Below are 16,089 nucleotides of genomic sequence, written 5' to 3' on the forward strand. Positions count from 1 at the left end.
AGATAGAAAAAATACACCAGCCGTGAGTGAGAAGAAGCAAGGGTCCAGCTTTATTGTTCCATTCCACCACATGAGATCCACACCGATGAGAATTCTCAGAAGTGATCCCCCTACCCTGAGCTTAAGCTCCAGTATTTATACTGTATTTACACACTAGATAACCCATAGGTTTCCAGAAAAGGCCTATTTCACTTACCCATAGAATTGAAACCAGGGGTTTTAATTTACACATAAAATCAGAACCCAGGCATTTCCAACAACCCAGGAAACAAAAACCCAGAGTTTCTAGTTACCTAGGTGGTCAAAAACCAGGATTCTCATTTACCTAGGTAGTCAGAAACCAGGATTCTCAATTCCCTAGGTAAAAAAAATGACGTAGGCAAGACGACTAAACAACCGGGAGGGACCTTGGTCTTATCGTTAAATAGAGGGGAGGGGGGGGGGGGGCAGTTTGACCCAGCCACCCTTATAACTGGCTTTCTTCATGGTTCTCTAAAAATTAAGGCTTTCCTTGCAAGACGAGAATCTTCACCACCTGAATCATGAGTAAGTTATATTTTCCTTTTTTTCCTGTATTTCTCGTTTATAATTTATTTTCATATTTGCACTATATTTCTTAGTTTATATATATTTATACTACTTGAAAAGCGGTTTACTGTACTTCCAACTTCTTAATATCATTACAGTTCTACTGTCCTGCATATCCTACTATTCTGTTTTTTTATAGAGTTTCTCTATTACTATAAGATTTTATTAAAGTTATTCGTGTGTGTATGTATGTTGTGTCTACTTGCCCGCCCTTGACTGTACGAGTGTGTGTGTGTGTTTTTTTAGCACTCCTCAGCTCTTACACTTCTTTTTGACTTTTTTTGACTATTACTGCTCTTAAATTGCTCGTAATTTCAGTCTGTCAATGTCCGCCTAATCCCGCTTCTATGTGTCTAGGTGCCCGTTTTTCCTTCTTCTCCCTTATGTTTATTTTATGACATTTTTTATCCACAACACTGTCCTATTCAGCATTGCACTGCTTAGACTCCTCAGGGCTTAGTGCGGATACTGCACACCTGCATTTCTTCCACTTGGTCATTGTCGCTCACCTGGTCCAGATCCTCCTCACCTCTGTGTCAGGTTAGAGCATATTCTACTTAGAGCACGTACAACTTAACAATAGATGGTGATCTGTGTTATGTTGTCATTTGTGTGTGTTTATTAACCCTCGTTCTTACAAATGAGTAATAAAGTGTTTGTCAGTATGAATGTTCTTTTGGGATGTTTTTATTGAGTGTGCTGTCAGGCACAGTTATGTGGGAGTCAATAATGGGGCTGTCAGAGTAATTCACTGCAGCCAACAGCATTCGATTTGTGTAGGGATTTTTAGGTTTGAACACAATTTTTAAAAAGTGCTTAAATTTAATCCTAAAGAAATGTTTCTATACATGCTGCAGTTCATGTGTTTTTTATTTACTATTTGTTTTTTATACTGTTTCAGTATTTAGTAGACTTTGTTTTGTGAATAGCAATGGTTTTGTGTCTGAGTTGTCACGTTTTTGTCACCAACCTCGAGACGGTACGGAAGTAGGAGGAGGAGGCGGGTGAACAGCGTAGGATCGGGAAGTTCAAGAAGCGTAGTTGTAGAATAGGCAAGGGTCAAGCGATCGGGTGAACAATACAAATGGGGATATCCAGAAAGCGTAGTCGAGACAGAAAGCAAGGGTCGAGGATCACAAGAAACAACGAACTAGATCGGCTTGGTAACGCAGCAAACTAGGCTACTGAGCGTATACTTCGTGCCGATTCTAGGTGGATGTCTTCTCTAAGTACTAGTGTGTGATTGGTGCCAGGTGTATCTGATCAGAACTCCGGGGATGGGGAGCGCATGCGTGCCTGAGAACTGAGTATTGCATCCTGGGAATTTGAGTTCTGATCAGACCGAGCTGTGACAGACCCCCCCCCCCCCCCCCCCCCCACACACCCCCCCCCCCCCAAAGGGCTCACTCCGGGAGCAGAGTTCTTTCTTGGCCTCCCCCGGGGTCGTGGACCTGGGAGATGTGGATGAGTTGTGTGAAAGTCCTTGGTAAGCTGTGGATCAAGTATATCCTGCCTGGGAATCCAGCACTGTTCCTCAGGTCCGTAACCCTCCCACTCGACCAAATACTCCAGCTTGCCCCTCCTGTGTCTCGAGTTGAGGATGTTCCTGACGCGGTAAGCCGGTTGTCCATCAATTTCCAGAGGGGTCGGGGGAGTTTCAGCTGGTACTTCGGTGGCTAGAGGACCATTGACAACAGGTTTCAGACGTGATACGTGGAATGAAGGGGAGATGCGACTGTGTCGTGGCAGTTCCAGACGGTAGGTGACATCATTGACTCGCTTGAGGATCTTGAATGGTCCCGTGTACCTCGGTGCTAGTTTTTTACAGCCATGCACTTGTCTCAAATCTTTTGTGGACAACCACACCCGATCGCCGGGTTGGTAATCAGGGTGTTCCTTGCGGCGTCGATCTGCTTTGTGTTTGTACATGTCTGAGGTCTCCCTCAGGCGTCGGTGGGTGTCCGCCCAGACACGCTCACTACGTTTGAACCAGTGGTCAACGGCCGGAGCTGCGGTGGGAGTTGCGTTCCACAGGAACAGTGGGGGTTGGTAACCGAGCACGCACTGGAAGGGGGTGAGATTGGTAGCCGAATGACGTAGTGAGTTCTGCGCATACTCGGCCCATGGCAAGAACTTGCTCCAATCCTCTGGGTTATTGGCACAAAACATACAGAGAAATCGCCCCAGTTCCTGATTGACTCATTCGGCTTGCCCATTGGCTTGTGGGTGATAACCCGAGGTGAGATTCACTGTCACTCCCATCTTCATCATGAAGCTGGACCACACTCTGGAGGTAAACTGTGGGCCCCTCACTGACAATCTCCTCAGGAATGCCGTAATACCTGAACACATGCTGGAATAGAAGTTCGGCTGTCCTGAATGCAGTGGGGAGAGCAGGTAAGGGAATGAAACGTACGGACTTGGAGAACCGGTCCACTGCGACTAGAATTGTGGTATCTCCTTGGGATCTAGGCAGGTCTGTTACAAAATCTACAGATATGTGTGACCATGGGCATTCAGGGATAGGTAAGGGCTTGAGCCTCCCAGCGGGGAGGGTCCGAGGTACTTTATTCTGTGCGCACGATGAACAGGACTTCACCACCTTGTGTATGTCTCCTATCATATTGGGCCACCAGTATTTCTCTTCCTGGAGATGGTGTGTGCGTTGTGTACCTGGATGTCCCGTACCGAGTACCGTGTGTGCCCAGATGATGAGTTCTTGGCGGTACTCTTCGGGTACGAAGAGTTTTTTAGGAGGACGCTTTACAGGTACTTGGGACTGGGGAATCTGTTCTAGTTCCGCGTCCAGCTCCCACTCTAGCGCACTGATAACACATGAAGGACGAATGATGTACTCCTCCTGCTCGTTGACCTGTTCCGTCTGATGGAGACGAGACAGAGCATCCGCTTTTGTGTTCTTGGACCCGGGTCTGTAGGATAACGTGAATTGAAATCTAGTGAAGAATAGGGCCCATTGGGCCTGGCGGGGTGTGAGTCGCTTTGCAGTGCGAAGGTACTCCAGGTTCTTATGGTCCGTGAAGATGACAAATGGATGTGTAGCCCCCTCTAACCAGTGTCTCCACTCCTCCAGCGCTAATTTAACTGCGGAGAGTTCCCGATTTCCCACATCGTAGTTTCTCTCAGCTGGGGAAAGCTTTCGCGAGAAGAAGGCCCCCGGGTGAAGTTTTGGCTTCTCTCCAAATTGTTGGGACAGAATGGCTCCTACCCCGGTCTCTGATGCATCCACCTCCACTATAAATGGTCTGGATGGGTCTGGATGTTTGATGAGGGGTGCAGTAGTGAAGGCTTTCTTGAGCTTGTCGAAGGCGGATTGGGCAGTTGAATTCCATGCCAGACGTTTGGGTTTCCCCTTTAGCAGGGATGTGAGGGGGTTGGCGACGGCACTGAAATTCCTGATAAATATCCTGTAGAAGTTCGCAAACCCCAGAAACCTCTGTAGTTCCTTGATCGTCGTGGGTGTGGGCCAGCTTACTATTGCCTGGACCTTTTCTTGGTCCATGGAGATCCCCTCGGGGCTGATGACGTATCCCAGAAACGTGATGGTGGTTCGCTCGCCTTCTTCCTACTGAATACCTCTATGAGGTCGTGGTAAACACTGGGGATCTGAACGTTATCTGCCTTATCTGGGCTTTCAATGGAGGTAGATGCTATGGAGATCACAGGGACCTGAAGACAGTGATTAATACAGTGAGCTGGCCAGCGCGTGATTTCCCTTTGGTTCCATGAAATTCGGGGATTGTGATGTTCGAGCCCAGGGAGACCGAGAACCACTGGGTGCCGAGCCATCACTATGACATGGAACGTGATCTTCTCCTGATGAAGGGCACTGGTTCGGAGGTTAACAGGTTCGGTGCAGTGGGTGATTAAGCCATCTCCTATGGGTTCCCCATCAATGGCTTGGACACGGCGAGGGGTGCAGAGAGGACGAACGGGTATGTTATATTGGCGTACAGTCTCTTGGTTAATGAAATTCCCCGCCGCTCCCGAGTCGATCAGTGCTTCTAAAACACAGGAAACACTTGAGTAACCCACTATAACGGGCAATACGAAGGCAGACTGAACAGAGTGCTGGGTAATGGGTTCGAAACTCACCCCTGCCTGAGATGGTCTGGCAGCTTTGGCTTCCCCTCGGGTAGAGCCCTGTTTGAGAGGGCATTGTTGCACAAAGTGGCCCTTCTCACCGCAGTAGAAACAGCAGTGTTCACGGCGCTGTCATTCTCTTTCCTGCATGCTCACCCGAGTCTGTCCCAGCTGCGTGGGTTCGCTAGAGTGCTCAGGTGTCAGTGCTTCCGCCTCACCACATCCGGGGCGGCGGCTACGTAGTAGATGATCCAGGCGGATAGCTACGTTGATGAGTGAGTCGAGGGTCAAAAGATCATCGCGGCACGCCAGCTCCGTTAAGATGTCAGCATATAATCCCCGGCGAAACATGGCTTTTAGAGCGGGGTCATTCCATCCGCTCCGGGCGGCGACCATGCGAAATTCGAGGGCGTAATCCGCCACACTGCACTGATCCCTGGGCCATGGACAATAAGTCCTCCCCAGTCTCCTGGCTGTCTGTAGAGTGATCAAATACCGTGCGGAAGCGTGATGTCAGCTGCTCAAACGTGCTGATACGGTTCCCTTCCTGTTCCCATTCCGCAGTAGCCCAGAGGAGAGCTTTCCTGGTTAAAAGTTCCATGAAGTGAATGATCTTCTGACTCTCCGTCATGTCTGGGTACGTGTAGAAAAACAGGGAGCACTGGAGTAAAAAACCCCGGCAGCGTGCGGGATCTCCATCATACTTCTCCGGCGCTGGAGTGGGAGGTAAGCGTGGGGTCGGCACCGTAGGAGGCTGCGCAGCTTGATTTAACCGAGCTACCTGCTCAGTTAGGTGGGTGAGATGGTGATCATGTTCGCTAAGCATCCGGCCATGTCCCTCGATGGCGTTCGGCCAACGATCTCCCGCTGCCTCCATTAATAGGCAAAGCATTCTGACACCAACCTCGAGGCGGTACGGAAGTAGGAGCGGGAGGCGGGTGAACAGCGTAGGATCGGGAAGTTCAAGAAGCGTAGTCGTAGAATAGGCAAGGGGCAAGCGATTGGGTGAACAATACAAATGGGGATATCCAGAAAGCGTAGTCGAGACAGAAAGCAAGGGTCGAGGATCACAAGAAACAACGAACTAGATCGGCTTGGTAACGCTGCAAACTAGACTACTGAGCGTATACTTCGTGCCGATTCTAGGTGGATGTCTTCTCTAAGTACTAGTGTGTGATTGGTGCCAGGTGTGTCTGATCAGAACTCCGGGGATGGGGAGTGCATGCGTGCCTGATTAGTGAGTATTGCATCCTGGGAATTTAAGTTCTGATCAGACCGAGCTGTGACAGTTTTGAGTTTTGCCAAAACTTACTGCTTATTAGAGATGCCAAGCAAAGGTGCTTCAAAGTATTGCGCAAAGGCTGTGAATACTTATAAACATGTGCTTTTTTTTGTTTTTTTTATTTTTCAGAAATTTCATACTCATTAAAAGATTTCAAACAAACTTCTTTCATGTTGTCATTATGGTGTATTGTTTGTAGAATTTTGAGGAAAGTAATGAATTTAACCCATGTGGGAATACGGCTGTAACATAACAATGGGGAAAAAGTGAAGTGCTGCGAATACTTTCCGGATGCACTGTATATAGTATATTTTATGTAGTGAAACTGATCTTGTTCTCTCCCTGTCCCCTACCTATCTGTAGGTGCTGGGGAATGGGAAGTGCTGTGTGCATGTGTGTCTGCCTCCTAATCTGTTCCAGCTCTATTATAATCACCAGGATCTGGATCCCCTGCTTCAGGGGTAAGAAACTTCATAACTGAGCCGAGAAATGGTTTTCTGTGAATGCTGATGATGCCATATCATGTGTACACATCATTGATTGTTTTGTAATGGGTTGAGTGTGTTGTGTCCATTTGTCCTGCAGGTGGTGCTCACATCCAGGCATGCAACAATGTCTCCAGTCACCTGAAACCCTTATAAGGTGATCATTCTTTGTTCTTATCTATAGCCTTCTGAACTTTGCTTTGAAATGGTGGTTTTACCCCCTTACCCTGTAAGGCCGATATAGCGGCTTTACAGCGTAAATGTTATCCCCGCGAGGCCGGTGTACTGGCATTGCTCTGCTATGATTCCTTACTTATTTAATTATAATTTTTTTACCTGGAAGGTTGAAGTCATGACATCACGACGTGATTACAACATTACGCTGTCATTACAATGAAGATGATCCAAGTGTGAATATTGGTGTAATAGTAGAAGTGAACTAAAAATGCCAAAGTGAAAAGCTAATCGTGTTCCAGCTAAAGTTACACCTACAGTGAACACAGGTACATCTAAAACCGTGGGGGGGGGAAACATTTACACAGAAACACAGTTACACAGGCGAGAGCAAGGATTCTAGATAGTGACAGCAGTGAAAGTTCAGGCGATGTTGAAACCGAAACTGATAGTGATGCAAACTCATTATTCAGACCCTGATCCGTCTTCATCTTCAGCATCAACCAGTGCGACTGACACTGCAGGGGTCTGGAGTCATAACCTGACCATCTTTGTGCATTCGTGAAAACACTACCTGCTGCTCTGATTATCACCAGAAAGTTGACTTTTGGCGCTAAAATGCATTTGTTCAAAGGCATTGACCACGCTGGTGCTTGTACAGTATTTTTAAATGATTAGAAGGATTTTAGCGAGCATTTTTCATAACTTCTCTAGTTAAGAATTGTGCTCTAAGTGGAGTAAAAACACTGAACCGCTTCATTTTCAAAGTAATATTACACAAATACATTATTATAAGTTGTTTCAAGGCCTAAAAATGTTCAAATTAAAATGTTGATTTTGGCCCAGGAACTCAGGGTTGGTGTGCTGTTTCTCTGGGGAATATAGGGTTATGGGACATAATACTGTGGGAACTTAGGGGTAAGAGGGTTAAGACTGAATGGTTTCAGTGTTTTGTTTTGTTTTTTGTGTGTGTGTGTGTGTGTGTGTGTGTGTGTGTGTGTGTGTGTGTGTGGTTTTCCTCGGGAATCCAATAAGCTAATCGATGTGCCAGAGGATTACTGTGCACTGATCAACTAGGCTTTCAGCTTCATGTGAGTGTGTGTACTCTGAGTTGCATTCATTTATACCCAGTATCTGCTTAATAGAATAGAATTCTGGTGGACATCTCTAGTTATTGCTTTTGTGTTTATAACCTCCATTGTTTTTGTAGCTGTCCTAGGTCAGATGGAGTTAAGCCTTGAGCTCAAACTCTGTGCTTGGTGTGTGGCACAATGCTGTGTTCTCAGAGCAGCTGCTGCCAGACTGAGCTGGAGGGTGAGGACGTTGGAGCATGTACTGCACACACATTTGTTTGCTGAGCTGGTGTTAGCATTTTCCTCAGGTTAGAAGGAAGACGCATCTGTGTTGACTGCCATGTCTTATAGGTGCATTGCCTGTTTATATCAGGGCTGGGCTTTGGTGTGAATTAGTCAGCAATAATCCCTCACACATGGGTTATTCATTTTGGGAAGGAAGCTGTAAAGCTACTAAATAAGAAAAATAACAGCAGCTTGCTAAAAATACTCCAAATAACACTTTAATTTGAAGTTCCATAATAAACTATTTATAAGCAAGGAATACATTGTTTATTATTGAAAGAGGATGTAATAATCAATTAACTGGTCAAATATTAATACATAACAGGCATCTTCCAAAATGTTTAAAAAACTTTTCTTCATTTATTAATACATGACTTCTTATACTAGTGGGCCTCCACCCTGTCCTAGAAACACACCATCCTACACAGTTTCAAGCTTCCTTTCCCCCCAACACTCAACATCTCAGTAATCCAGCAATAGGCCTGGAGTTGAGACATTCCTGCTGAATTAACATTTATGGTTGTGAATATACAGCATTTGTAGGCATTCTCAAGTCCTGGCTTGCAGTACATGAGCCTCTGCTGTCTTTTACAGGGTGAGGGAGAATCAGGTTCTTTTCCTGTACCTCGATGACTATGGAGAACTGTCCAAGGGCTCAGGTGAGAACTCAAACAAGATACTCAACGTGTCTTGTAAAATTTGTGTTTAAACCACTGTTTATATCATTCTCTTTCCCTCCCAGATGGAGGAATGCGCTACAGAAAGATTCAGAAGCTCTGGCGCCAGCACAGCATCACCGAGGAGATGGGTCATGCACAGGAAGCTAATCAGACTCTGGAGGACATTGACTGGGAGATCCTGGATTTTCTTGGCTAATGCCAAATCTAAACTAACCAGGGATCTGCACATTTACCTAGAAATGGTGCGTAATCTTGAACATCAATTAATGAAAATGTTGAACATTTCCTTTTTTTGTTTTTACATTTCAAAATTCTAAAAACTTGTTTATTTCTAATTTTAAATAAAATAAAAATTCTTAATCAAAATAGACAAATGTCATATTCTGAGATATTTCTAAAAGAAGTTCAGTGATCCGTAACTAATGGATGCTGTAATGTACAACTGTTCTGAGCACATTTTCTGTTTTCACTTGCAGCCTACAGCCAAAATCCCCAGTACTGACTGAACACATCAAATGCTGAGTTTACTTTTACAGTCTTGAATTAACACCTCTGCTAACTGCGTCATCACCTACAGTCCTGAATTGACAGTTTACTTAACAGCCATAATGCTCACTGTTTACAATGCGAATTAAAGATTATGTAAACCCTGGAATTGTGAATTAAGCACACCTTTTGGTTAAAAGAGGGGGGAAAAGAATTGGTTTATCACTCGTTGGTTTTGTAAATAAGGCTTGGTGAAAATTAGGTGTAAGCTCTGTTTGTGCCACAGGCTATATACCCTTCCTCTAGTTTGTTTTCAATGGATGTGTACTGTTTTACAATCTAAGGGCTTTGTTTGCATCTATAATGATTACACGGATAAGACATGTTTACTGTTTGTCACTTTCCTTTTTCTCTCTCTCCTTTTTGGATATACCAGTTAAATATGTCACAGTTTAGTCAACTGTAACTCTTTTGTTCCTGGTTGTTTGGAATCAGTTAATAAACTGTTTTTAATATTGTATTTTGTTCATTAGATTATAACTGGGATTGTGAGACATTTTTGCTGCGTTTGTTTCTTTAGTTTGGAAATTCCCCTTATGTCTCTCTTAATCACACACGGACAAAAACCAAATGTCAGAAATGTTTTACTAATTATTGACCAGCATGCAGGGATGCAAGGAATAAGTTGTTAGACATAACTTCAGTAAGCACTCATGCTGAATGAATAAACACAAACACGCGCATCACCGGAAAGCCTCGACCATTACAGCTCTGAGACAAACACGGAAGAAACTAAAACTCCCGCTAAAGCGCTACACCAATTAAATAGCAGCTCGTCCAGGAGCTCCACCAATTAGAGCGTAGCTGCGTTTGTTCGCGAGTTCCGTCTGGAGGTGAAAAGCAACCTTAATGCTCATTACTGCCCCCAAGCGTCACTGCAGTTACTCAACACTCCCACACATTACAGCAGGGGTGTAAAAGATTTTAATGACTTTTTTTTTTGCAGTAACCTTGGCACCATTTTCAGATCCTTGATGTCAGCTCATCAAGGAATGTTACAAGGAGAGCTGTATTATATGAGATCATTAAAAGTGTCTAATTAAAGTCAGAATGATTTCCCCCTTTTCCAATAAAATAAAAAGTCACACATACTTGTTTAATCAGCTTTAAAAAACAGTTTCGCCCCGGAGGGCAGGGCATTTCCCGCAAACTGAAACTGACTTTTCACCAAAGAGCTGCTGCTTCTCATCCTTCTGCTACTAAAAGAAAGCAGTTTTTAGTGTGAAATATGAGCTCATTAGGTTTAAAACCATCCTGATGACAAAAACATCTCAGAATGAGAATCCCACTCAATGACAAACCAGCGGAAAGCATCGAGTGATCAACTTTACACCAAACATAATGGAGAGTTTCATATTTTTAATATCAAACATTTGGATATTTTAACATTTTGAAAGGTTGTATTTTGTCTCTTCATTATTAAACAAACATACATTGTGTTTCAAACATATGCAATTTGGTGTCTTATTCACTGCATGACTTTTTATTATGTAATAGTAAATTCATGATCTGGTTTTTGGTTCAGAAGTTTCCAAATTCTGATGTCACCCTGGTAACTCTGCTGTTCAACCGATCTTCTCCCTCTTTCTTGTTCATGTTTTTTGCCTGGTGATTTGGATGTGTTTGCCACCTACACCTACGTGCAACTGGCCTTTGCATGTGAGGCAAACAGGATAAACACTACACTACAGAAACCACGACAGGGCAGCCCTTTGGCTGTTGACCATGGTCTTCTGATGAGAAGAGCACATACTTAAACTTTTGTTCACCACGGATACACGGATTGTAACTTGAAGGTTCAAGTGCTACTTTGTGGTAGTTGGCACAAAAGGAAGCAATCATCTACCTGAAAATAAATTGGTCAACTGAATGTGCCATAGTCTTCTCTGTAGGCCTCTTAGATCTCTTTCTGCTTCCCACTTGTATTGTTAGTGGTTCTTTGCTGTTTGTTAACACATCATTATCCATCAGGGCACATTTGACCTGAACAGGGGCGAAAATGTAAGAAGATGCGGTCTCTCCATGTCTGTCTTTTGTTAGCGACAACCTAGCATGCAAACTGTGATGAGAGGTGTACATTTTCCACAATCAGCCATCTATATAGTCAATGTTTTATATTTAATAAGCAAATATGTCTATATGCTGATTGGTCTTAATCAGCGTTGTCCAATCTTCAGCTTTTCGTTCTAATCTAGCAGGAGCCACACCTGATTCCAATTGTTGGCTCCGCTGATCTTGGCTTTCAATAGACTAAAGTGTGGCTTCTGCTTGGTTAGAATGACAACGTGCAAATACACTGGCCCATTCTGGATAAGACTGGACGACCCTGATCTAAAGCAAATAACCACTGAGGTAAGTGCCACTTTGTGAGTTCTGAATCCGTCATGCCGACTCGACGTCACTCGATGAACAGGGAAGGAACCGGTAGATGAGAAGACTTCCCACGGTTGAGGAATGGCAATTTCAGGTTGAGGGTGCGTTTGCTTTGCGTTTTCCCGCTTGGAGGTGGGGAATTACAAGTTGCAACCTCGAGTCAAGCGCATCATTACTCTTGTCTTCTTGATGAAGGAAAGAGCCAGGCTTCCACATTCAGTGGAAAAGCAGAGACTGCCTGTGATTTTGCAAGCAGCTGTTATCTGCCTTGCTACAAAAGCTCAATGGAAGGGAAACCGCTCCCAGCCTTTTTCGGGCGCAGACCTCTTGCTGATAGGTGAACTCGGCGACCAGTACTTTTCGGAAAATACATACGTACACTTTTGTTCACCAGAGCTGAATGGCACAGCGTGGCATTGGTGGTATAGTGGTGAGCATAGCTCCAGTCCAAGCAGTTGACCCGCGTTCGATTCACGGCCAGTCCACTGGATGTAACTTGGAGCTTCTCGAGGTACTTTATGGTAGTTGGCACAAAAGGAAGGAATCACCTACCTGAAAATAAGTTGGTCAACAGAATGTGCCGTAGGCTTCTCTGCAGGCCTCCTACGACTCTTTCTGCTTCCCACTTGAGTTCTTAGTGCTCTCTTTGCTGTTTGTAAACACATCATTATGCAACAGGGCACGTTTGACCCGTGAACAGCGAAACCCTGAGAACATGCGGCCTCTCCGTGTCTGTCTCTTGTTAGCGACAACCTAGCCTGCAAACTGTGATGAGAGGTGTACATTTTCCGCGATCAGCCATCTATATAGTCAATGTTTTATATTTAATAAGCAAATATGTCTATATGCTGATTGGTCTTAATCAGCGTTGTCCAATCTTCAGCTTTTCGTTCTAATCTAGCAGGAGCCACACCTGATTCCAATTGTTGGCTCAGCTGATCTTGGCTTTCAATAGACTAAAGTGTGGCTTCTGCTTGATTAGAATGACAACGTGCAAATACACTGGCCCATTCTGGATAAGACTGGACGACCCTGATCTAAAGCAAATAACCACTGAGGTAAGTGCCACTTTGTGAGTTCTGAATCCGTCATGCCGACTCGACGTCACTCGATGAACAGGGAAGGAACCAGTAGATCAGAAGACTTCCCACGGTTGAGGAATGGCAATTTCATGTTGAGGGTGTGTTTGCTTTGCGTTTTCCCGCTTGGAGGTGGGGAATTACAAGTTGCAACCTCGAGTCAAGCGCATTATTACTCTTGTCTTCTTGATGAAGGAAAGAGCCAGGCTTCCACATTCAGTGGAAAAGCAGAGACTGCCTGTGATTTTGCAAGCAGCTGTTATCTGCCTTGCTACAAAAGCTCAATGGAAGGGAAACCGCTCCCAGCCTTTTTCGGGCGCAGACCTCTTGCTGATAGGTGAACTCGGCGACCAGTACTTTATGGAAAATTTTCCAGTCACGCACAGAGTCTTGTTGAGCAATGAAAGAGCCAGGCTTCCACTTTCTGGGGAAAACCAGAGACTCCCTTTCATTTGGTAAGCAAATGTTAACTGCTTTGCTACAAAAGCACAAAAGAAGGAAATCTGCCCTGTCCGAGGTCTCGCTTTCAGGCTGTTCCTAGAGGACCTGATCCTACAGTGATGACAACCGCTCAGTCATTAAAGCAAAGTTCAAAATTCTTAGCTTGTTTCTGCCCGGTCTCAAACCAGGGACCTTTTGCGTGTGAGGCAAACGTGATAACCACTACACTACAGAAACCATGATGGGGCGGTCCTTTGGCTGTTGCCTATGGTCTTCTGATGAGAACAGCACATACGTACACTTTTGTTCACCAGAACTGAATGGCGCAGCGTGGCATTGGTGGTATAGTGGTGAGCATAGCTCCAGTCCAAGCAGTTGACCCATGTGCGATTCCTGGCCAGTCCACAGGTTGTAACTTGGAGCTTCTTGAAGTACTTTATGGTAGTTGGCACAAAAGGAAGGAATCACCTACCTGAAAATAAGTTGGTCTACAGAATGTGCCGTAGGCTTCTCTGCAGGCCTCGTACGACTCTTTCTGCTTCCCACTTGAGTTCTTAGTGCTCTCTTTGCTGTTTGTAAACACATCATTATGCAACAGGGCACGTTTGACCCGTGAACAGGGGCGAAACCCTGAGAACATGCGGCCTCTCCGTGTCTGTCTCTTGTTAGCGACAACCTAGCCTGCAAACTGTGATGAGAGGTGTACATTTTCCGTGATCAGCCATCTATATAGTCAATGTTTTATATTTAATAAGCAAATATGTCTATATACTGATTGGTCTTAAGCAGCGTTGTCCAATCTTCAGCTTTTCGTTCTAATCTTCAAAACTTCCGCCTTGTTTCTGCCCGGTCTCGAACCAGGGAGCTTTCACGCGGGAGCCGAAAATAGTTATGCTTAACTTTCCCCCGTTCATTCTCTCATTCGCAATATACTTTTGGCCACATGTTGAATCCATGGCGCTGTTCCGAGGCTTGGTTTTTATCACTACAGATGACTATATTTTTATCTCGCGAATAAACTATTCTTTATCGGCTTTATTTTTTCAGCTTTCATCTCTTTTTGTTTAGGTCTTTTTTTTCTTCCAGACGTCGAATTAACATTCATCATTTTACCTGAGAAAAAAAGCACAATTAGGGGGCAGGTAAAGTGAACTGTACACTTACATTTACATTTATTCATTTAGCAGACGCTTTTATCCAAAGCGACTTACAAATGACAAAATTACTTATTTACTCAAAAGAAACATCGGTATATTATGAATATCATTTGAATGGTTTAAACTATATATGTACGGTCAATTCAGGAATATCATTATACGATTGTATGCCGAGTGAAATTTCTATTGTCTACTGTTCAGTGTCTGTTGTTTGTTCAGTAGTCAAACACACAGTAAAATAAAGTCTTTTGGTAACAAGTGAGCATATCACACAGTTACGTTAGATTAGGTTAGAATAAATTAGAGTAGATGTGTATCTTTTCAATAGTTGTATAATTAAATGTTGGGTCATTGATCTTTTAATCTAACATGAAACCTGTCAAGTCATTTTAAAAGAATCAGTTACCATAATTTTACTTTACAAAACATTAGCATATGTAAATGCTTTTATATATTTATTTATGTCAATTGTTCGTGTCTATGGGTACTATTCAGGCTATCAGCATGAAGAAAAAAAAATTCCCTGGGAGAATCAACGTGTCGTTCAGGAGAGGCCCCTCAGGTGATTTACTTCGGGGCTCATCTGAAGAGGCAAGAAGCATTAAAGACAATGCTTCTTTGCAAGACAAGTCAACACCTCAAAGTGAAGATGTGGTCAGGAACAATGCCCATTCTATTGTTTTACAGAGGGGAGGGGATGTTTCAGACAAGCAAGAAGTGTTAGGAGAATACATTCTTCAGTTTGGGAAGTACAAAGGGAGGTCCTTCCGGTGGATAGTGGAGAATGATATTGGCTACATTTTGTACTTGTCCAGTAAGGTTGATGAGGAAGAACAGGCTGGGCAGTTCAACCCAGATGGTCATTGCAAGGAGAGCCTCCTTTCCTTTCTTGAATATTCAAGATGCTTTAAGGAAATTGAGGATCTCCGGCGATATCTTTCAGAGAGACCAGACCCAGCGCCAGTTTTGTCAGATGATGACAATGTTGTTGGATTTGGGGCACGAGCACAAGACACCTGGAGGAAGATCTGGAATACCAGGGCTGATGGGTATGCTGCCTTTATAATGGGGAAGAGCTGTGAGAGAGAAATAGTTGGTATAGATTGTAACCATAGTTTTGACAGGTATAGGTCAAAGGTCAAAAAGATACACATTCTAACTCTCTATATCTAGATCAAAGGTCATGATCATAAAAATATGAATAGTTATGTTAAATCTGGATCACATCCATTCGTGACCATACATGGTGCTGCCATGTGTGTTTTTCCGCCCCACACGTTGCGCACACCTGGTACATCTTTTCACATAGAATATGAAACTCTCTGTGGTAGGACATAAAAATATATATAGTTTTGTTAAATCTGGTTCACATCCAAATCGTGACCATACCTGGTACGACCATTTGTTCCCCCCACCCCACCCCACACAGACACAAGTTGCATACTCATGTTTTTCCTCTTCACATAGAATATGAAGCTCTCTGTGGTAGGTCATAAGAATATATATAGTTTTGTTAAATCTGGTTCACATCCAAATCGTGACCATACCTGGTACGACCATGTGTTCCCCCCACCCCACCCCACCCCACTGCACCCCACCCCACACAGACACAAGTTGCATACTCATGATTTTCCTCTTCACATAGAATATGAAGCTCTCTGTGGTAGGTCATAAGAATATATATAGTTTTGTTAAATCTGGTTCACATCCAAATCGTGACCATACCTGGTACGGCCATGTGTATCCCACATCCAAACAAAAATATGACGCACACAAACGCACTTTATTTTCACATTATTTAAAAGGAATTTAAGTGTTATGTACT

The 16,089-nt window shown here is 44.0% G+C and overlaps 1 protein-coding gene, 1 long non-coding RNA gene and 1 other non-coding gene across 6 annotated transcripts in view; 1 reads left to right on the forward strand and 2 right to left on the reverse strand.

Moving 5' to 3' along the window:
* The window catches only part of LOC108261599 (NACHT, LRR and PYD domains-containing protein 3), a 619,868-nt gene that overhangs the window by 214,203 nt on the left and 389,576 nt on the right, over positions 1-16,089 (reverse strand). The gene's annotated exons all lie outside the window — the stretch shown is intronic.
* LOC128630426 (uncharacterized) lies at positions 505-9,672 on the forward strand. Of its 4 annotated transcripts, XR_008394731.1 has the most exons (8): positions 505-1,128; positions 6,335-6,432; positions 6,557-6,613; positions 7,666-7,721; positions 7,841-8,011; positions 8,583-8,647; positions 8,731-8,910; positions 9,145-9,672. It is a non-coding gene; the product is annotated as an uncharacterized LOC128630426 (long non-coding RNA). The 4 variants fall into 4 exon arrangements; XR_008394730.1 differs by lacking the exon at positions 505-1,128 and having other exon boundaries at positions 2,051-6,432; XR_008394732.1 differs by lacking the exon at positions 505-1,128 and having other exon boundaries at positions 2,054-6,432; positions 7,841-7,944.
* trnav-cac (transfer RNA valine (anticodon CAC)) lies at positions 13,272-13,344 on the reverse strand. Its single transcript has one exon. It is a non-coding gene; the product is annotated as a tRNA-Val (tRNA).

This window comes from Ictalurus punctatus, unplaced genomic scaffold, assembly GCF_001660625.3.
Source record: "Ictalurus punctatus breed USDA103 unplaced genomic scaffold, Coco_2.0 Super-Scaffold_100056, whole genome shotgun sequence".
In the NCBI taxonomy this organism is placed as follows: Eukaryota; Metazoa; Chordata; class Actinopteri; order Siluriformes; family Ictaluridae; genus Ictalurus; species Ictalurus punctatus.